The sequence below is a fragment of the Panthera leo genome, chromosome B1 (genome assembly GCF_018350215.1).
Source record: "Panthera leo isolate Ple1 chromosome B1, P.leo_Ple1_pat1.1, whole genome shotgun sequence".
Taxonomy (NCBI): domain Eukaryota; kingdom Metazoa; phylum Chordata; class Mammalia; order Carnivora; family Felidae; genus Panthera; species Panthera leo.
Window position 1 is genome coordinate 107,679,726 of NC_056682.1, and position 22,905 is coordinate 107,702,630.

General features: G+C 36.3%; 1 long non-coding RNA gene across 1 annotated transcript in view; it reads right to left on the reverse strand.

Annotated features, from left to right (window-relative positions):
• LOC122217029 overlaps positions 1–20,242 on the reverse strand; it is a 93,937-nt gene extending 73,695 nt beyond the window's left edge. The window contains exon 1 of the long non-coding RNA XR_006201259.1: positions 20,145–20,242. This is a non-coding gene — a long non-coding RNA (uncharacterized LOC122217029). The remainder of the gene's footprint in view (positions 1–20,144) is intronic.
• Between the last annotated feature and the right edge of the window lie 2,663 nt (positions 20,243–22,905).

Genomic DNA, 22,905 nt, shown 5'->3' on the forward strand with positions numbered 1-22,905 from the left:
GAATGTTAACAGACAATAGTAGTGAAGGTGAAGAAAAACAGCAATCCTGGCAACGCATGAAGTGAATTTATATTCTACATGCTAAGTTCTTGATATTTTATCCTTTAACCTCCATAGAACACAACCATATCTTGGACTAACAAAAAGGGATTTGATAGTTTTACACTTTTCAAAATTTCCGAATTTTTTAAAACATGGACACTTATTATATGTAAAAACTGAAAAATAACTTTAAAGTTACCATGCTAAGTTGGTGCTTTTCCTAAAAAGGTACTTAAGTTTATACACCTTGTTTACCAAATTTGTTAAATGTTAACTGCAGTAATAATCATCACTGGCATTTATGCCCAGAGATTCTGTGAAAAGATTTAGGTTTATTTTTGATTTCATCCTAGCTCTTGAGATAGCTATATTTACATTTTTCAAACTTTATTGAGACATGGACTTCTCAGACGTTTACAAGAGTTATCTATGGCTATCTCCACTTTACAGGTAGAAAAAGAGAGGCCCTTTTATAGATTCAATAGGATTTGTGGGGCGCCTGGGTGCCTCAGTTGGTTAAGTGGCTCAGGTCAAGATTTTATTGTTCATGAGATCGAGCTCTGTATCGGGCTCCACACTCAGCACAGAGCCTGCTTGGGATTTTCTGTCTCCCTCTCTCTGCCCTTCCACTGCTCAGGGGTTCTCGTTCTCTCTCTCTCTCTCAAAATAATAAATGAACTTTAAAAAATAATAATAGGATCTGTAAACTCTGAAACACTGTACAGTATTTTTTGAGGTTTTGTTTCTTTTCTTCAGAGACTGACGTATCATTCAATTCTCAATGGTTTCTACAACATAAAACAAGTAAAAGCAACTACTATAATTGAAGATTTAAAGAATATAATTAGTACTCCATAGGTTAATGTCAGATTAATGTTTTTTAAAACCCTCTGGCATGACTCAAAGCATGCTATTTTTGGCTTGAATGCAAAAATGGCCCAGCACTGGTTAAATCAACTTGCTCATAACCACATGCAAAATTACAATCTCAATGGTAACCATTACTCAAGAGAAATACAGGTATTGAAAGTCTTAAACTTCAAATGTAACATTTTCATAATAAAGAATATGCTTTCACAGTCTTTCAGTCACAAATATGATCAATTTGACAAAATTTTTAAAATTTTTCAAAAACCTCTTGGTGTGCAAAAGGAAACTGGTAAACATTTAAAAATTTCCAAAATCTAGCTCCCTGATTAAAAAAGCAGGCTTTGTAGAAACGAGGAGACTCTAGAACTCAGTGGTATTAGCATATTCTTACTTTGAGCTCATGTGCCCAATATTTTTCTGTTCAGATATTTAAAAAAAGGAGGAGGAAAGGGGCCTTCAGAGTTATTTTAGTGAATCTTTCCTCACAGACTAAAAGAAAGTAATAAATACCCAGAAACAGGTTTAAATATCTACGGGATTTTAGTATATGATAAACAGGGCTTAGTGCTCCAGCTAGGAGAGGCTATTTTGCTGTTAATAATCTCCAGACATCAGTGGTTTAGATCTTGCTTCCATTCCATAGACATGGATTGCTGAGACTCTGCTATGCATGCTTACTCAGATGTCTACCACCTCAGAACTGAAACCCAGAACATGGGGCACATTTAGTTAACATGAAAGGAAAAGGGAGGGATAGGTGAAATACACCAGCTTTCAACTACCTCTTACTCAAAACTGCTTATTTTTCTTCAGACACAAAAACACAAATAGCCCTGGCCAAATAGAAGAGCACACAGGAATACATAAGAAACCATGTGAACTATCTTGAATGGAGGGACAACTGACAAAATACTACTGAGAAAATAGGTAGTAATTAGGGGGGATAAAATCTGGATACAAATCTAAACAAACAATGAAAAAATGCTAGAGAGAAAGGCAGATTATTTTTTTAAGTTTATTTATTTATTTTGAAAGGGGGCGGGGAGAGAGAATGCACAAATGTGCATGAGCTAGAGGGGAGCAAAGAGGAGGAGAAAGAGAATTCCAGGCAGGCTCTGTGCTGTCAGCACAGAGCCCAGTGCAGAGCTCTAGCCCACACATGGTGAGATCATGACCAGAGTTGAAATCAAGAGTTGGAAGCTTAACTGACTGAGCCACCCAGGTACCCCCAGAAGATTATTTTTTTAATTAAAGAACGGTTTGTATTAAAAATATGATACAACCTAGAAGCCAAAATAAAAAGTCTGAAAAAACAGGCCATATCAACTGAAAATTAATTGAAAAATTTGGACTAGTCAACATACATTTATCCCACCAAAAAGGACAAATAGCAATAGACAAAAATTTGGGCAACTTATAACACACACACACGCACGCACACGCACACACACACACACACACACACACACACACACACACACACACACAGATTCCTCTCTCTAACATGCTAGAAGCTTCTAGAGATTTAGAAAAGACCAATAACCTCATAGAAAAATACACAAAAATATGTGTATTGCATCAAAAATATAAAGTATGAGATACTAAGAGGGCAACTGCTTTTAAAGTTTATTTTTGTTTATTTTGAGAGAAAGGAGGGGTTAGAGAAGGAAAGAGGGAATCCCAAGCAGGGATGAGCCTGACACGGCGCTCAAGTCTGACATGGGCTCGATCCCACAGCATTTATATCTTGCTATCCACACAGCATGATATAAATGTTGTTTATATACATACTCTTGTGTAAACAAAAGGGAGGAGTTGATAATCTATAATAATATTTTCTTGTATAGCCATAGGGAAACTCAAGGAAGAGTTTGGAAACAGAGGAGATGAGGAACTGTGATTCAGGAAATCTTTTCACTGTTGACATCCTTATACTTTATGATGCTTACACTAAACACATATAATACCAATCCAAAAAATCAAATAAAATGTTAACAAATCAGATGTAAATGACAAAAGTATAATATTTTAATGAATTAGACACAATTCTTATGGACATGCTTTTAAAACACTGATAGTATTGCAATATCTACTTCACACAGTTGGACTAGAGTGAGATTAAAATCACTTAAATATCTTCTACATTTTTAATAAGCACTGCTATTAAAGAATATATTTCCTATTCAGTTTTCGTGCTCTTGGTGTTTTGTGTACATGTGTATATGGATTTGAATTATTTATGTTTCGTTTTGTCCTGATACATTTGGAATTTGCTGAGTGAAAACTGGGAATTATTACACAAGAAACAACATGTACAAACATACAAAGGCCTGATTTCCATTTAGCCCACCCTTGTTTAATGAATAGTATGAAACATTTTTTTCCAAGGCGGTTCAGTTACCTGCTATTTGCCCAATATTTGTGTCAGAAAGGCAGGGTGCTTCATCAGATAGCCTCAATTCAAGTCATGCTAGTGTTTCAGTTCTTTTGTGATTCTATCAAAAAATAATGTCATTCCTATGACTATTATTTCCTTTTGATAATCACTTATATTTTTTTTAAGATTCAAAATTCTAATTACACTTTTAAGATGAAAAACTTATCCTTTTAGCAATGTACTTGATAATCTTTCTTGGGATAGACTGTTTTGTAAACTATATTTTTCACCTTTGTAGAGTCAGACCTTCATTTACTTCATACTAACTTGTACTTCCAGTTTAATAACTACTTTCCTATCTCTCAAAAGGTTATCAGACTCAACTTCAAGTACTTGTAGTATCCTAAGGCATAATTCACAGAGATCAAGAGATTTAGAATCATTTAGAGCAGCTATCTACTTTTCAAAAATCTCATTTATTTTGAGCCTCAATTTTCTATTTCAAATATTTGTTCTAGTCTATAGGACATTTCCAAACAAATGTATTTTCAGCACCTCAACTCAGCATAACCAAAAATAAATCTGGTATCTTCATGTTCCTTCCCAATACACAGACATAGAAACTGCATTTTCATATATATTACATACAAACTACAATTCTTTAATGAATAGCTTGTTGTATAATTATGAAATAATTCTGATATATTTTTCTTCACCTATGTATTTGCAAACAAAATCACAACTATTTTAATATCAAGTGAAATAGGTAACTAAAGCTTGATATTAATATCTCATAAAAATTATTGAAATGGGTTATTTTGCTAGAAAAGCATAACGTAAATATTAAATATTTCTATTAAATATTTCCAAATAACAAGCAAATCATCCTTTAACGTATGCTAAAGGAAATACTTATGAAATGTAATAAAAGACAAGAAAAAATAGTTTAATATTGGCTTACAACATTTATTCCTTCCAACCACACCTGAGGAATATCCCACTCATGTCTTTTCTCAAAAAATCTGAAAGAAGAGGATTCTAATCTCCCTGCCTAATTCCTTGAGACAGTATTACACAGAAGGAGGTAGAGACCCCTATGGTACAGTATGAATATATATTATTTTACTTTAGTCACACAATCTGTTTTTAGCTGAATAAAATGTCAGTAATGCTGACCAGGCACAAGACTCCATTTCCCAATCTCCCTTGCAGTAAATAAGGTCATGTAGCCAAGCTCTGAACAATATGGGTAACTTAGAAGAAGAATGTAACTCTCACAGTATATCCTTATGGGGCACCTGGGTGGCTCAGTTGGTTAAGTGTCTAACTCTTGATTTTTGCTCAGGTCATGATCTCAGTTCGTGAGTTCAAGCCCTGCATCAGACTGTGTGCTGAAAGCATGGAGCCTGCTTAGGATTCTCTCTCTCCCCCTCTCCCTCTGCCCCTCCCCTGCTCTCTGCTCTTTCTCTTTCTCTCAAAATAAATACATAAATATATTTTTTAGAAAGAATGTATCATTAAAGTGGGAAGCTGCAACTTCCATCTTCCTATTATTTCATCCTGTTTCATAGGATTGGGAAGCACTCCATATTCATGGATTGGAGGACTTATTGCTAAAATCTATTATCCAAATTAATCTACAAATTTGATCTTTATAAAATCATCACTCTCCCTTCCTTCTTCCCTCCTCTTCCTTCTTTCCTATTTTATTTGTTTGTTTGTTTATTGTAGATGCCAACAAGCTTACCCTTTATTTTGAAACAGAGTAGATACAGATTATTCAAAACAACCTTGAAAAAAAACAAGTTGAAGGGCTCACACTTCTTGATTTGGCAAGGATATGGAGAAATTGGAACCCTGACACATTACTGCTGGGATTGTAAAATGGAGCAGCTACTCAGGAAAAGGGTTTGGCAGTTCCACAAAATGATAAACGTAATGTCACCATATAGCCCAGCAATTCTACTTCTAGCCATATACCTATGTGAAATAAACATCTGTTCTGCCCAAAACTTACACACAAATGAAGCTTTATTTATAATAGCCTAAAAGTGGAAACGGCCAAAATGACTTTCAACTGAAGAGTGAATAAAAAAGATGTGGTATATCCGTGCCATACTTTTTTTTGTCATTAAAAAGGAAAGAGGTACTGATAACATATTACAGCACGGATGAACATTAAGTTTCATAATTAAAGAAACCAGGTGCAAAATGCTACATACACATTCTATCATTCTGTTCATATGACATGTTCAGTGTAGTCAAATCTGTAGATATAAAATTAGATTCGTGGTGAGGGGGATGGGGAGTGACTTCTAACAGGAATAGGGTTTCATTTGAAAATGTACTAAAATTAGATTATGGTGATGTTAGCATAACTCTGTAAATATACTAAAACTATTGAACTGTGCATTTTAAATAGGTAAATTTTACAATATGTGAATTATAGCACAATAAAGTTGCTTAAAAATAAAATTACTCAAGCTATAGGTAGAGGGCCATCCATTGCTTACAACTGGAGATAGGACATCAACTTCTTACTCTAATAACTGATAATTTAAGGGAAAGCTGTAAGTGGTTTTGAAATTTCATTTTATCCAGTGTTCCATACATTTTCATCTCTGACCTCCAAGTCTTTACCACCAGCCTCCTCCAGTCTTTTTCTAATGTTCATCCACCACCCAATTTCAAAGCCAGTGGCACATAATTTTTATTTCTATTATGTCAGATTCCTACTTCCAGGTATCATGTTTCTGTTCCAATTAGCCACTGATACATAACAAATCACCTCAAAATTTAGTGACTTAAAAAATAATTATTTTATTATCTTCCAAGATTTTTGTGCATCATGGATTTAGGAAATGTTCACTTTAGACATTTTGTCTTGGAGTGTTTATATGTTAGTCAAACAGTGGCTGAGGGTGGAATATTGGTGGCATCTGTGTGCTGGATGAGCCGGTGGTTAGTGTCTCTCTCTCTCTCTCTCTCTCTCTCTCTCCATGAAAGGCTAGGTTGGTCTTTCAACCAATACAGTGAAACCATGCTGTATTTGTTATTCTGTAACTGATTTATTTCACTTTGCATAACTTCCAGTCCCATCCATGTTATTGCTAATGGTGGGTTTTCTTTTTTCTTTTCTTTTCTTTTTTTTAAAGGCTGAATAATATTCCACGGGATATAGATTAGAGATCTAGAGCTCTAGAGATGAAAGACAGAGATCTATAAATACTTGTTTCCTCTATCCATTTGTCTGTTGATGGGCATTTGGATTATTTCCATATCTCAATTATTGTGAATAATATTATGATGGACATGGCAACACAGGTATATCATTGAGATCCCGATTCTTTTGAATATATACCCAGGAGTGGGATTGCAGGATTATATGATAATTCCATTTTTGTGAGAAGTTTTTTTTTAAGTTTATTTATTTACTTATTTACTTATTTATTTATTTAGAGAGAATGAACAGGGGAGGGGCAGGAGAGAGAGAAGGAGAGAGAGAATCCCATAGATCAACATAGGGCTTGATCTTAGGAACCATGAGATCATGACCTGAGCCAAAATTGAGTCACACACTTAACCGACTGAGCCACCCAGGTGCCCCATGATAGTCTAATTTTAATTGTTGGAGGGACCTTGTATGGTTTTCCACAGTGATTATACCATTACATTATTTCCAATGGATACAAGATTTACAATTTCTCTATATCCTTGCCAACACTTATCTTTTGTCTTTTTGATTATCACTATTCTAACAGGTATGAGGTGATAGTCAAACATCTAGAAACATGAAATAGAATGGTGGGCTTCAGGAGATGAATGGAGGGAGAAAGGGGAAGTTTTTTTCAATGGGTATAAAGTTATAGTTAAACAAAATGAATAAGTTCTATACATCTGCTGTATAACATAGTGCCTATAGTTAGCAATACAGTATTGTGCCCTTAATTGTTATAGTGGTAGCTTTCAGTTTAAGTGTTTTAGAACAAAAACAAACAAAAAAAACCCAAAGGGACAAATGAAACTTTGAGAGGTGATAAATATGTTCATATTGTCATGACTTTGGTGATAGTATCACGACTGTATGTATATGTAAAAACTCATCAATTTGTATGCATTAAATATGTGCAATTTTTGGCATGTCAATTAACCTCAATGAAGCTGTAAAAAATTCAGAAATGTGATATTGGTGTTGAAGTGACTAGATGGAAAGAAAGAATAGATGCAGATATTTGAAGAAATGGATAGTGGTATGCAATGTCAATAATACTGATGTATATTCAGTATATAATAATTCTATGATTTTTATAATACATATTATATGCACACACATATAAGTCACTAAGTAGATTTTCAATAAACTATACATGACTGTATTACAAGTTGTGGAAAAGAATAAAATTAATTTTATTGATTTTAATTAAATTTAAACTATAATTAAAATTAAGCTATATCATAAACAAAAAAAATCAATACAGTTTGATCATAAAGTATAAGCCATATAATCAAGAAAGCACTAAAACTAAAAAGGTAAATTTTTACATAATATCAAAGGGGGAAGATCCTGGGGCACCTGGATGGCTCAGTCAGTTAAGCAGCCAACTACTGATTTTGGCTTAGGTCATGATCTCACTGTTCGTGAGTTCAAGCCCCACACTGGGGTCTGAGTTGCTGGTGCTAAGCCTTCTTTGGATTCTCTGTCTCCCTCTCTCTCTCTGCCACTCCCCTGCTCACACTGTCTCTGTCTCTCTCAAAATAAATAAATACACTTTAAAAAAAAAAAGGGAGGAAAGATCCTAAAGTTGTCCAAAAGGCAAAGACAAATACATTTTGATACATTAGACTACCTGAAAAATATAAACTTATGTCCATAATATAAATTCAATAACAATCTATTAAGGATGATAACTTTACTAAATCAAATTTTAAAAGGATCAAATTTTAAAAGGCTCAATAATTTAAAAATAATCCCACATCAAATTTTAAAAATTAAAAGTCCAAAATAATTTAAGCAATTCTACCAAAATTGCATCTATGCAAGTTCGCTTTTAATTATTATTCTCCTTGAATATTTGTTCTAACCTTTCTTTTAATTTTTTTTTTGATTTGAGTATAGTTTGACATACAATATTACAAAGGTGCAGGAGTACAACACAGTGATTCAACTTCTCTGTATGTTATGCTATTCTTACCATAAATGTAGCTATACAAGTGTCACTATACAGCTGTACTACAGTGTCATTGACTATATTACCTATGCTGTGCCTTTTATTCCCAAGACTTATTCATTCCATAACTGGAAGTCTGTATCTCCCTCTCTCCTTCACCCATTTTGCCCCTAAGCCCATACCTTCCCCTCTGGCAACCATCAGATTATTCTCCGTATTTATACATTTGATTCTGTTTTTTGTTCCTTTGTTTATTCATTTGTTCTTTTAGATTACAAACATGAATGAAATCATATGGTATTTGTCTTTCTCAGTCTGACTTATTTCACTTAGCATAATACACTCTAGGTTCGCCCATGTTGTCACAAATAACACAATCTCATATGTTCTAACTTACTAACTTTCCTTTTTTTTTTTTTTGGCATTCTTAATTTTCAGGTGTGTCTTTTATTTCGTTTAATTAACAAAATTTTTTAATGCTTATTTATTTTTGAAGGAGAGACAGGCAGAGGATGAGGGGCGGAGGGGCAGAGGGAGAGGAGACACAAAATCCAAAGTGGGTTCCAGGCTCTGAGCTGTCCGCACAGAACCTGAAGTGGGGCTTGAACTCACAGACTGTTAGGTCATGGCTGAGCTGAAGTCAGACGCTCAATCGGCTGAGCTACCCAGGTGCCCCACAGGTATGTCATTTAAAAAAACATATTTCAAGACCGACAGAAGATGGCGGCGTAGGAGGACGCTGGGCTCACCGCGCGTCCTGCTGATCACTTAGATTCCACCCACACCTGCCTAAATAACCCAGAAAACCACCAGAAGACTAGCAGAACGGAGTCTCCCGAGCCAAGTGCAGACGAGAGGCCCACGGAAGAGGGTAGGAAGGGCTGCGAGGCTGTGCACGCTCCACGGACTGGCGGGAGGGAGCTGGGGCGGAGGGGCGGCTCGCCGGCCAAGCAGAGCCCCTGAGTCTGGCTGGCAAAAGCGGAGGGGCCGGACGGACTGTGTTCCGACAGCAGACAGCAAACGCGACTTAGCGTCTGGGAGGTCATAAGTTAACAGCTCTGCTCAGAAAGCAGGTATGCTGGAGGACAATGGGAGGGAGAGTAGCTGAGCCCCGGGACCACAGAGCTCAGTTTGGCGGGGAATAAAGGCACTAGCCAGCGCCATCTCCCTCGCCCATCCCCCAGCCAAAATCCCAAAGGGAACCGGTTCCTGCCAGGGAACCTGCTTGCTCCCAGCAAACACCCAATGCTGTGCTTCTGCGGAGCCACCCCTCCGGCAGTGGGTCTGACTCCCTCCTGCTGCCACAGGCCCCTCCTGAATTGGATCACCTAAGGAGAAGCGAGCTAAGCTTGCCCTTCCTGCCCCCGTGCACCTTGCCTACCCACGCCAGCTAATACGCCAGATCCCCAGCACCACAACCCTGGCAGTGTGCAAGTAGCCCAGATGGGACATGCCACCCCACAGTGAACCCCGCCCCTAGGAGAGGGGAAGAGAAGGCACACACCAGTCTGACTGTGACCCCAGCGGTGGGCTGGGGGCAGACATCAGGTCTGACTGCGGCCCTGCCCACCAACTCCAGTTATACACCACAGCACAGGGGAAGTGCCCTGCAGGTCCTCACCACTCCAGGGACTATCCAAAATGACCAAACAGAAGAATTCCCCTCAGAAGAATCTCCAGGAAATAACAACAGCTAATGAACTGATCAAAAAGGATTTAAATAATATAACAGAAAGTGAATTTAGAATCATAGTCATAAAATTAATCGCTGGGCTTGAAAACAGTAGAGAGGACAGCAGAGAAAATATTGCTACAGAGATCAAGGGACTAAGGAACAGTCAGGAGGAGCTGAAAAATGCTTTAAACGAGATGCAAAATAAAATAGAAACGACCACGGCTCAGATTGAAGAGGCAGAGGAGAGAATAGGTGAACTAGAAGATAATATTATGGAAAAAGAGGAAGCTGAGAAAAGAGAGATAAAAAAATCCAGGAGTATGAGGGGAAAATTAGAGAACTAAGTGATACACTAAAAAGAAATAATATACGCATAATTGGTATCCCAGAGGAGGAAGAGAGAGGGAAAGGTGCTGAAGGGGTACTTGAAGAAATAATAGCTGAGAAATTCCCTGAACTGGGGAAGGAAAAAGGCATTGAAATCCAAGAGGCACAGAGAACTCCCTTCAGACGTACTTGAATCGATCTTCTGCATGACATATCATAGTGAAACTGGCAAAATACAAGGATAAAGAGAAAATTCTGAAAGCAGCAAGAGATAAACGTGCCCTCACATATAAAGGGAGACCTATAAGACTCGTGACTGATCTCTCTTATGAAACTTGGCAGGCCACAAAGGATTGCAGGAGATCTTCAATGTGTTGAACAGAAAGAATATGCAGCCGAGTATCCTTTATCCAGCAAGTCTGTCATTTAGAATAGAAGGAGAGATAAAGGTCTTCCCAAACAAACAAAAACTGAAGGAATCCGTCACCACTAAACCAGCCCTACAAGAGATCCTAAGGGGGATCCTGTGAGACAAAGTACCAGAGACATCGCTACAAGCATAAAACATACAGACATCACGATGACTCTAAACCCGTATCTTTCTATAATAACACTGAATGTAAATGGGTTAAAGGCGCCAACCAAAAGACATAGGGTATCAGAATGGATAAAAAAACAAGACCCATCTATTTGCTGTCTACAAGAGACTCATTTTAGATCTGAGGACACCTTTAGATTGAGAGTGAGGGGATGGAGAACTATTTATCATGCTACTGGAAGCCAAAAGAAAGGTGGAGTACCCATACTTATATCAGACAAACTAGACTTTAAATTAAAGGCTGTAACAAGAGATGAAGAAGGGCATTATATAATAATTACAGGGTCTATCCATCAGGAAGAGCTAACAATTATAAATGTCTATGCGCCGAATACCGGAGCCCCCAAATATATAAAACGATTACTCATAAACATAAGCAACCTTATTGATAAGAATGTGGTCATTGCAGGGGACTTTAACACCCCACTTACAGAAATGGATAGATCATCTAGACACACGGTCAATAAAGAAACAAGGGCCCTGAATGATACATTGGATCAGATGGACTTGACAGATATATTTAGAACTCTGCATCCCAAAGCAACAGAATATACTTTCTTCTCGAGTGCACATGGAACATTCTCCAAGATAGATCAATACTGGGTCACAAAACAGCCCTTCATAAGTATACAAGAATTGAAATTATACCATGCATACTTTCAGACCACAATGCTATGAAGCTTGAAATCAACCACAGGAAAAAGTCTGGAAAACCTCCAAAAGCATGGAGGTTAAAGAACACCCTACTAAAGAATGAGTGGGTCAACCAGGCAATTAGAGAAGAAATTAAAAAATATATGGAAACAAACGAAAATGAAAATACAACAATCCAAACGCTTTGGGATGCAGTGAAGGCAGTCCTGAGAGGAAAATACATTACAATCCAGGCCTATCTCAAGAAACAAGAAAAATCCCAAATACAAAATCTAACAGCACACCTAAAGGAAATAGAAGCAGAACAGCAAAGACAGCCTAAACCCAGCAGAAGGAGAGAAATAATAAAGATCATCAGAAATAAACAATATAGAATCTAAAAAAACTGTAGAGCCGATCAATGAAACCAAGAGTTGGTTTTTTGAAAAAATAAACAAAATCGATAAACCTCTAGCCAGGCTTCTCAAAAAGAAAAGGGAGATAACCCAAATAGATAAAATTATGAATGAAAATGGAATTATGACAGCCAATCCCTCAGAGATACAAGCAATTATCAGGGAATACTATGAAAAATTATATGCCAACAAACTGGACAACCTGGAAGAAATGGACAAATTCCTAAACACCCACACACTTCCAAAACTCAAACTGGAGGAAATAGAAAGCTTGAATAGACCCATAACCAGTGAAGAAATTGAATCAGTTATCAAAAATCTCCCAACAAATAAGAGTCCAGGACCAGATGGCTTCCCAGGGGAGTTCTACCAGACGTTTAAAGCAGAGATAATGCCTGTCCTTCTCAAGCTATTCCAAAAAATAGAAAGGGAAGGAAAACTTCCAGACTCATTCTATGAAGCCAGTATTACTTTGATTCCTAAACCAGACAGAGACCCAGTAAAAAAAGAGAACTACAGGCCAATATCCCTGATGAATATGGATGCAGAAATTCTCAATAAGGTACTAGCAAGTCTAATTCAACAGCATATAAAAAGAATTATTCACCATGATCAAGTGGGATTCATTCCTGGGATGCAGGGCTGGTTCAACATTCACAAATCAATCAACATTAATAAAAGAAAAGATAAGAGGGGCGCCTGGGTGGCGCAGTCGGTTAAGCGTCCGACTTCAGCCAGGTCACGATCTCGCGGTCCGTGAGTTCGAGCCCCGCGTCGGGCTCTGGGCTGATGGCTCAGAGCCTGGAGCCTGTTTCCGATTCTGTGTCTCCCTCTCTCTCTGCCCCTCCCCCGTTCATGCTCTGTCTCTCTCTGTCCCAAAAATAAATAAAAAACGTTGAAAAAAAAAAAAAAAAAAAAAAAAAAAAAAAAGAAAAGATAAGAACCATATGATCCTGTCAATCGCAGAAAAGGCCTTTGAAAAAATTCAGCACCCTTTCTTAATAAAAACGCTTGAGAAAGTCGGGATAGAAGGAAAATACTTAAACATCATAAAAGCCATTTATGAAAAGCCCACAGCTAACATCATCCTCAATGGGAAAAACTGAGAGCTTTTTCCCTGAGATCAGGAACACGACAGGGATGTCCACTCTCACTGCTGTTGTTTAACACAGTGTTGGAATTTCTGGCATCAGCAATCAGACAACAAAAGGAAATCAAAGGCATCAAAATTGGCAAAGATGAGGTTAAGCTTTCAGTTTTTGAAGATGACATGATATTATACATGGAAAATCCGATAGACTCTACCAATAGTCTGCTAGAACTGATACATGAATTCAGCAAAGTTGTAGGATACAAAATCTATGTACAGCAATCAGTTGCATTCTTATAGACTAATAAAGAAGCACCAGAAAGACAAATAAAGAAACTGATCCCATTCATAATTGCACCAAGAAGCATAAAATACCCAGGGATAAATCTAACCAAAGATGTAAAAGATCTGTATGTTGAAAACTATAGAAAGCTTATGAAGGAAACTGAAGAAGATACAAAGAAATTGAAAAACATTCCATGCTCATGGGTTGGAAGAATAAATATTGTCAAAATGTCAATACTACCCAAAGCTATCTACACATTCAATGCAATCCCAATCAAAATTGCACCAGCATTCTTCTCGAAGCTAGAACAAGCAATCCTAAAATTCATATGGAACCACATAAGGCCCCGAATAAGCAAAGTAATTTTGAAGAAGACCAAAGCAGGAGGCATCAAAATCCCAGGCTTTAGCCTCTACTACAAAGCTGTAATCATCAAGACAGCATGGTATTGGCACAAAAACAGACACATAGACCAATGGAATAGAATAGAAACCCTAGACCCACAAACATATGGCCAACTAATCTTTGACAAAGCAGGAAAGAATATCCAATGGAAAAAAGACAGTCTCTTTAACAAATGGTGCTGGGAGAACTGGACAGCAACATGCAGAAGGTTGAAACTAGACCACTTTCTCACACCATTCACAGAAATAAACTCACAATGGATAAAGGACCTGAATGTGAGACAGGAAACCATCAAAACCCTAGAGGAGAAAGCAGGAAAAGACCTCTCTGATCTCAGTCGTAGCAATTTCTCACTTGACACATCCCCAAAGGCAAGGGAATTAAAAGCAAAAATGAACTATTGGGACCTCATGAAGATAAAAAGCTTCTGCACAGCAAAGGAAACAACCAACAAAACTAAAAGGCAACCAACGGAATGGGAAAAGATATTTGCAAATGACATATCGGACAAAGGGCTGGTATCCAAAATCTATAAAGAGCTCACCAAACTCCACACCCAAAAAACAAATAATCCAGTGAAGAAATGGGCAGAAAACATGAATAGACATTTCTCTAAAGAAGACATCCAGATGGCCAACAGACACATGAAAAGATGCTCAATGTCGCTCCTCATCAGGGAAATACAAATCAAAACCAAACTCTGATATCACCTCACGCCAGTCAGAGTGGCCAAAATGAACAAATCAGGAGACTATAGATGCTGGCGAGGATGTGGAGAAACGGGAACCCTTTTGCATTGTTGGTGGGAATGCAAATTGGTGCAGCCACTCTGGAAAACAGTGTGGAGGTTCCTCAGAAAATTAAAAATAGATCTACCCTATGACCCAGCAATAGCACTGCTAGGAATTTACCCAAGGGATACAGGAGTACTGATGCATGGGGGTACTTGTACCCCAAATATATAGCAGCATTCTCAAGAATAGCCAAATTATGGAAAGAGCCTAAATGTCCATCAACTGATGAATGGATAAAGAAATTGTGGTTTACATACACAATGGAGTACTACATGGCAATGAGAAAGAATGAAATATGGCCCTTTGTAGCAACATGGATGGAACTGGAGAGTGTGATGCTAAGTGACATAAGCCATACAGAGAAAGACAGATACCATATGTTTTCACTCTTATGTGGATCCTGAGAAACTTAACAGAAACCCATGGGGGAGTGGAAGGAAAAAAAAAGAGGTTAGAGTGGGAGAGAGCCAAAGCATAAGAGACTCTTAAAAACTGAGAACAAACTGAGGGCAGATGAGGGTTGGAGGGAGGGGAGGGTGGGTGATGGGTATTGAGGAGGGCACCTTTTGGGATGAGTACTGGGTGTTGTATAGAAAGCAATTTGACAATAAATTTCAAAAAAAAATTAAAAAAAATAGATGACAGTAAAATATTACTAAGCTCTTGCGTAAAACCTCTAAGTAGATATTTAAGAACAAGTGAAATGAAACTTACTCTTCAAGAAATACAATTCAAGTTGATGAGAATTTTTATTCCCGGCCAATAATTCTCAAGTTTTAAAGCCTTAAATATGTATATAAAATATACATAGCTATAAAAAATGTACAATATAAATATACGCTTAATCATATCTAGATGTCAGACAGTGGCAATGAATGTCAATAGAATGCACAGAAACCTTCTAGTACCATTGATTAGAGATTCATTAGCCATCAAGATACATAATTGACCATTTTCATTAGTATTAAAATGCCTCCACTTGACATCCTGTCACTCATGAAGATGGAGAAAAAATGCAATTTCATTGGCAATCAACTAATGAGCATTAAAGCCCATTTAAGAAAAAAACTAAACATTTACAGCTTATGTAAATACAAGACAAACATAGAGAAAACCACTAAGCCATGTACAAAATTCCAAGTATTTAAATAAGCCTCACATCAAAAGTGTATATTGTCTTGTCTTTGTCACTGGTAGGAGGTAATAATCTGGAGGAATAATATAATATAGATTTTATTGGTTGTTACTATAGTCCTAAGGTTATTCTAATAGTCCTAATTAGACTATGCATATGTATAAGCATATAATATATATGTATTATATATATATAAGCATATAATATACATGTATATGTATAAGCATAGTGCCTTATACATATTAAGTATTTTAAATCTCATGACTCCCTTATGAGGATCATATTATTACTTCTATTTTATTTTTGAGACACAGAAATGTTAAGTACTTTGCACAGTTTAACACAGTATGTGAGGTGCACAACCATATTCCAACCAAGATAGTCTTGTTCCATAGATTGCACCCTTAGGCCTCATGCTACACTGACTTTATGTTCTGTCAGTGCCACTGAGAAGAAGAAGGAAACATTCTTGACGAGGAGATCTGGTACACATAGAGAAACAGCCTCAAAGCACAGACATTAAAACACATAAACTAAGAATCTCTGAAAAGCAAGTTGAAGTTATAATCCACATAACAGTCAAGGGGAAACTAAAAGTCCACAGCCTCTAATTTCAAAATTTGATTAATAATATGTAACAAAAATAATAATAATATGTAACAGTAGGGCAGGACCAGGCAGAATAAACAAAATGCTCTACACTTCTGTCTTTCTGTTAAGATTTTCAGTTGTTTCGGGGAGCCTGGGTGGCTCAGTCGGTTAAGCGGCCGACTTCGGCTCAGGTCATGATCTCGCGGTCCGTGAGTTCGAGCCCCGCGTCGGGCTCTGTGCTGACAGCTCAGAGCCTGGAGCCTGTTTCAGATTCTGTGTCTCCCTCTCGCTGACCCTCCCCTGTTCATGCTCTGTCTCTCTCTGTCTCAAAAATAAATAAAATGTTAAAAAAAATTAAAAAAAAAAAGATTTTCAGTTGTTTGAATCAGTTGAGGGAGTAAATAAATGTTCTAATGGAAAGAAATAATAAATGTTCTAATGGAAAGAAAACATGGCACTGGAAAAAAGACTCCAGAAGCACTTAAAATCTTTGAAATCAAGGAATGGATATTCCTTTAAGGGTTTTCTTTTATGTATGTCTTTTAAAAAAAAGAAAAGAAAGAAATAAAAATAAAAGGAAGAAAGAAGGAAATAAGAATTAATAGAAAGAAAGTAAAGAAAAATAAAAATGAAAAAAAGAGAAAGAAAAGAAAAACAAAAAGAAGGGAAGAAAGGAAGATATTCATTACATTAGATCTCATCTGTCAATCCCAGTGCACATTTCAGGTATATAGCTACTGCCACCATCTCTCAAATGGGTTAGTGTCTTTATTTTTTACTTGTGTGTGTTCCTTTTTATATGACGTTCCTTTAATCAAAAGCTTCTCTCTTCAATATCAACACAAACAGTATATGTACTTAATCTCAAGTTTATTCCACTCTTACATGAAAACTCTAATTCCAAGCCACAGTCAGGAATGTAGTTATTCTTTAAATGACCCTATTAAATATCTTCCGTGGTCCAGAAAGTGTGATAAGACTTAAAAATATAAATAAAGCTCAAGTTCCTAAAGTTCCAATGTATTCAAAATATTCATGATTCAGACTATAAAATAATCAAAGAAATTAATCAAGGTGCAGTGCAAAAGTGATTTTATACACACACAGAATGCAAAAGAAATCATGTCAGAGATTTCTCTAATTCATCAAGAAAGGCTCAGAGAAAGCTTTCTAAAGTAAACTATGTTTGACTTGAAAAACAAAGTGAATAAAACACAAAAGTGAGAAATTGCACTATATAATTTGCATGTAGCATTAAAGATTGAATATGCAGTTGTATATAAGTACAAAATTAATCTAAAGAGAAAATGAGACAAAGTTTTGCACACTAAAGCTGTTTGAACTTTACACTGAAAGCTTTGGGAAGGCACTGAAGGCTTTGAGCAGGGAAGTGTCCTGAACAAATTAGTTTTTTTTTTTTATTTTTTTATTTTAGAAAGGTCATTCTAGAATTAGTATGGAAAATACACCACCCAGGAGTCATATGAGAGGTAGGAAAAATAGTTATGATGCTTTTACTGATAAATACACGAGAAGTGGTTAAGAGTCTAAATTATAGCTGTGGGAGAGAGAAGACAGAAAACAGATTCTTGAGATAACGAGTGATAGAACCTGCAGCATTTACTGACGTGAAAGAATGTGTAAATTAAGGAATATGATGACTCCAAGATTCTAACTGAAGAAAATGAATGAATGGCAAGTTAGTCATTGATTGAGATACAGAATATTGGAGAAAAATATTTTCTGAGGAAGTGGCAGAATCTAATTAGGGACATAATGAATTTGAGATATTGATGGAACATCCAACTACTTGAAAACATACTCTTGGCTCTTTGTTTCCAGAGCCAGTAATGATGCCTACCACACAATAGTAGCTTCAAACAATTTATTTATTTATTTATTTTTAATTTTTTTTTAACGTTTATTTATTTTTGAGACAGAGAGAGACAGAGCATGAACGGGGGAGGGGCAGAGAGAGAGGGAGACACAGAATCGGAAGCAGGCTCCAGGCTCTGAGCCATCAGCCCAGAGCCCGACGCAGGGCTTGAACTCACAGACCATGAGATAGTGACCTGAGCTGAAGTCGGACGCTTAACCGACTGAGCCACCCAGGTGCCCCTTCAAACAATTTATTATATGAATGAGTGTTGAATGAAATAATTTTGAATGAATATTAAATAGAAATGGGTTATAGCTTGTTAAAGACATCAGAATCCTTAGACAAAGCCAGGAAAATAGATGTGGTTGACCAGGGATTGGTTATCTGGTAAAAGAGGTATCAGATCAAAGATAGAGCTTAAGAATAAAATCATAAAGTTCAGTAGCAAAAAAGCTAAATAAAATAGTGGTCCTAGAAAGTAGGAGAAAATCTCGAAGACAGTGGTGTCCCAAGAGCTGAGGGAAAAGTAATTCAAGAAGGGAGAAATTCAAGAAAACTTATCCTAAGTTTTATAATAGTTATTTAATAATTTTCTTTATTTAGTTTTGAGAGGGGGGTCAGAGAGAGGAGGAGACACAACCCAAAGCAAGCTCCAGGCTCTGAGCTGTCAGCACAAAGCCTGACTCTGGGCTTGAGCTCATGAACCTTGAGATCATGACCTGAATTGAAGTCAGACGCTTAACCAACTGAACTACCCAGGTGCCCCTATTTAATAATTTAATATAAGGACAAAAACAAAACAAAATCGCCTTTCTGTTTGCTAATATAGATAAAATTTAGGAATTCAGCACTGGCTGAATTTTCTTTTGGTTTGTATCACACAATTCAACATAATATTCTACAATGTATGCTACTTAAGGAATATGTATACTGGGTCTTAAAAACAATCTCTAAGGGCTGCCTGAGTGGCTCAATTTGTTAAGTGTCCATCTCTTATTTTTGGCTCAGGTCATGATTTCACAGTGGTGAGATTGAGCCCCACGTCGGGCTCCATGGTGGGCATGGACCCTGCCTAAGATTCTATCCCTCTCCCTCTTCCCCTCCTCCACTGTCCTCTCTCTGTCAAAATAATAATAATAATAATTAATAATAATAATAATCTGTAAGATACAGTAAGGCAAAGGCAATACTCAAATCTGATTTGCTGTGCATGTGTGTACAGACATGCACGTGTGCACACGGTTAAAACAAAAAGAGCTCTGCACTTAGAGAAACCTTAATTCAACTTCCATTCCAGCTGTGTGAACTTGGATAACTTTGAGTAGTTTTCCTATTTAATACAATTAACAAAGTATTAAATGCTTCCAAGGAAGTTTTAATAACTAAATATAAACAAAACAAACATAAAGCACTCAAAACAATGTTTGAAACTTAGTAGATGCTGAATAAAGGGCAGCGTTTTTAATGTCAGAGTTTAAAATCTTCTCAGTTAAATACATTCACTGAGAATTAAATCTGAATGCAAAGATATTCTTTCACATATTCTGATTATCTGATTGAATATTCTGAGAAAGAGAAGGTGGAAAATGAGAAGCACTAGTTTGTAATATGAATTCTTTAAAGTATAGTACTGCCTGGCATTGTTAGCTAGAACTTTACCCAAAACATGAGCAAAGAACACATCATCAGAAAGAACATAAAGTCTCTGAATAACAATGTTCAATACGTTCAGAATGAAAGATTTAGCCATGAATGAGTAGATGAAAGTTCCTTCTCCCCTGATTTTTTCCTTCTTTCATTAACCCCTCTTTCCTCCCACCTTTTTGTTCAATCTACCATCAAATCCCCATCTTCTTACCTTCTGTGGTCAGATTCCAAAAGACCACTCTTTCCCTTTTTCCAAAAGATGATATTATGGCATTCCTCCATATAAATCAGCTTGTGTCATCTCCTGTCTTTAGCCTGTATCTTCTGTAAGACAAATCCAAAATTATTTTGTTCATATGTACCTTTCAAGTATTATCCAAGTATTATTTCAAGTAGTCAAGTATTATATTGAAAGACCCTACCAAAACAGGGTTAGATGAAAATCAACACCATGGACAGAGATTATCATTGAATCACACTAATTAATAGAAATAAAAAAATCTTACAAATATCATAGAAATGATCACTTTAGAAAATCTGTTTTTACTATTACATGAAAATTAATAAATAGTATTATACAGTTAACTTAAATATAATTATGTATGAAAACTATAATGGGTCTTTTTGTTTTTAAGATTTTTAAAAAGTATTTCAACACACAATGTGGGGCTTGAACTCACAACCCTGAGATCAACAGTTGCACATTCTACCCACTGAGCCAGCCAGGTACCCCTATAATGGGTCTCTTAATTATCAATTTTCATTCTCTAAAGATCTGCTCAATTTTTTTCAATCTGGATTGCCTCTTGCTGATATTCATCTGAATATTACTGACTTACTTTTTAACCCTGGTACTTGGATGTGCTATTCTTAAATTGGAATTATTATTTCTATTTGTAAAAAATGTTCTCTTCTGTTACTAGGTAGATAAAAAATCATTTTAAATGTAGCCTTTTTCAACTGTCTTCTTAAAACATTTTGTTCCTATACATTCTGCAAAAGCCCTACAACCCATTGCATTATAACCAGGGAATGGCTCTCTTTACAGATTGCTTAACAGCTCTGTTTTCTTACCTAAATACTGTGCCTTCATGACCTATATTCTTTTTCTCTGTATTGTTGTTGGTTTAATGTACTTGGCATTTGGGCAGAAATATGGAAACAGGATACCTATTGCATGGTACTTCAAAGTGCCTCCTTAGATTCCCTGTGATGAATGTGTTCTACTAAGTTATCTTTAACAAAATATTAATACATAAAACACAAGTGACAAATTATTTTTAATACAGTCAAGCCCAGAGCAATTTAAAATGGATACAGTGTAGAGAATAACTTAAAATTTAAAAATTAAAGAATATATTTTAGGTGTTTTATGGTTTAAAATGTATGATTTTTCTTACTGGTTTAAAAAAAAGGTGCTTTGAAAGTGACTTCTAAGTTACTATACAATGTAAAGTGCATCATTTAACTCTGTTAAAATAACAGAAAAATATATATTTGTTGTTAATGAATCACCATCAAGAGATGGAAGTAATATGCAGCAACACCTTGGTGTTACTCTCATAAGTATTCTGACATTCCAGCATGAAATTTTAACACTGAACTTTGATGACTCTTCATTTCTTCCATCTGTTTTCCTGGTTGGTTGATATAGTTTATTTCTTCTGTTTTGTTTACATTTGCTTTCTGGAAGATTTTAATAGCATACTTAGGGTTTTTTCCCCCCACAGTTTGTAAGCTATTTAATTGAAATAAAACCCGACTTCATTTATAATGAAACTACTAAAAATGGATGTGTTTGGGTGATGTAAAATCTGACTTAAAACAAAGAAAGCTTGTTGGCAGTCAAGGCAATCTGGCACTAAATGATCCCTGCAAGTTGCACATTTAATTAGAGAGGAAACTCATTAAAGTATCTGGGAATATTAAGATGATGCTATGATTCTAAATAGCTGAGTCCAGCCCTTTGAAGAGTTGGCTGAGATTGTCAGCACCTGCCTTGATTGTGTTTGTCTTATTCACAGACACAAATATTCAGATACATCCTTGTGTGACACATAATAATTAAGAAAATCCTGTGTAAGTTGCATACCTTATATTCAATTTCATTCAAGAACAGCATTTTACAGAAATGGAATATATAAAGCAATGTATATTTTTGTTCAGGTAGTACATGTGAGACACAAGTGAATGATACTAATATTAAAAAGTTATTCTTGGGGTGCCTGGGTGGCTCAGTTGGTTAAGCATCCGACTTCAGCTCAGGTCATGATCTCACAGTCTGTGAGTTTGAGCCCCGCGTCAGGCTCTGTGCTGACAACTCAGAGCCTGAAGCCTGCTTCAGATTCTGTGTCTCCCTCTCTCTCTGCCCCTTCCCCGCTCATGCTCTGTCTCTCTCTGTCTCAAAAATAAATAAAAACATTTAAAACATTTTTAAAAAAAATAAAAATAAAAAGTTGTTCTTAAATTCTCTGTGGTAGAGCAAGTTAACAAAGAAATTATTGTCAAACTGTTCAATATTTCATATGGAAAAGTCTCTGTAGGGTAGCACAGGAAGAGGAATTATAATTGAATTTAAATGGGCAGAAATATGGAAATGAGATACCTATTGCATGGTACTTCAAATCATATATGATTTATATGAATTATATGATTTTAAAGAAAATAAAGTGGTGGCTAGATGGTTCAGTTCATTGAGTGTCTGACTTCAGCTCAGGTCATTACCTCATGGTTTTTAGGTTCAAGCCCTGTGTTGTGCTCTGCACTGTCAGTGCAGAGCCTGCTTTGGATCCTCTGGCGCTCTCTCTCTCTCTCTCTCTCTCCTTCTCTCTGCTCTTCCCTGCTCATGCTCACGTGCTCTCTTCCTCTCTCTCAAAAATAAATAAACATTTAAAAAATAAAACAAAGTAAAATAAAACAACCCAAATATATAAATTAAATTATGTGCTTGCAGTTATTTAGTAAAACATGTT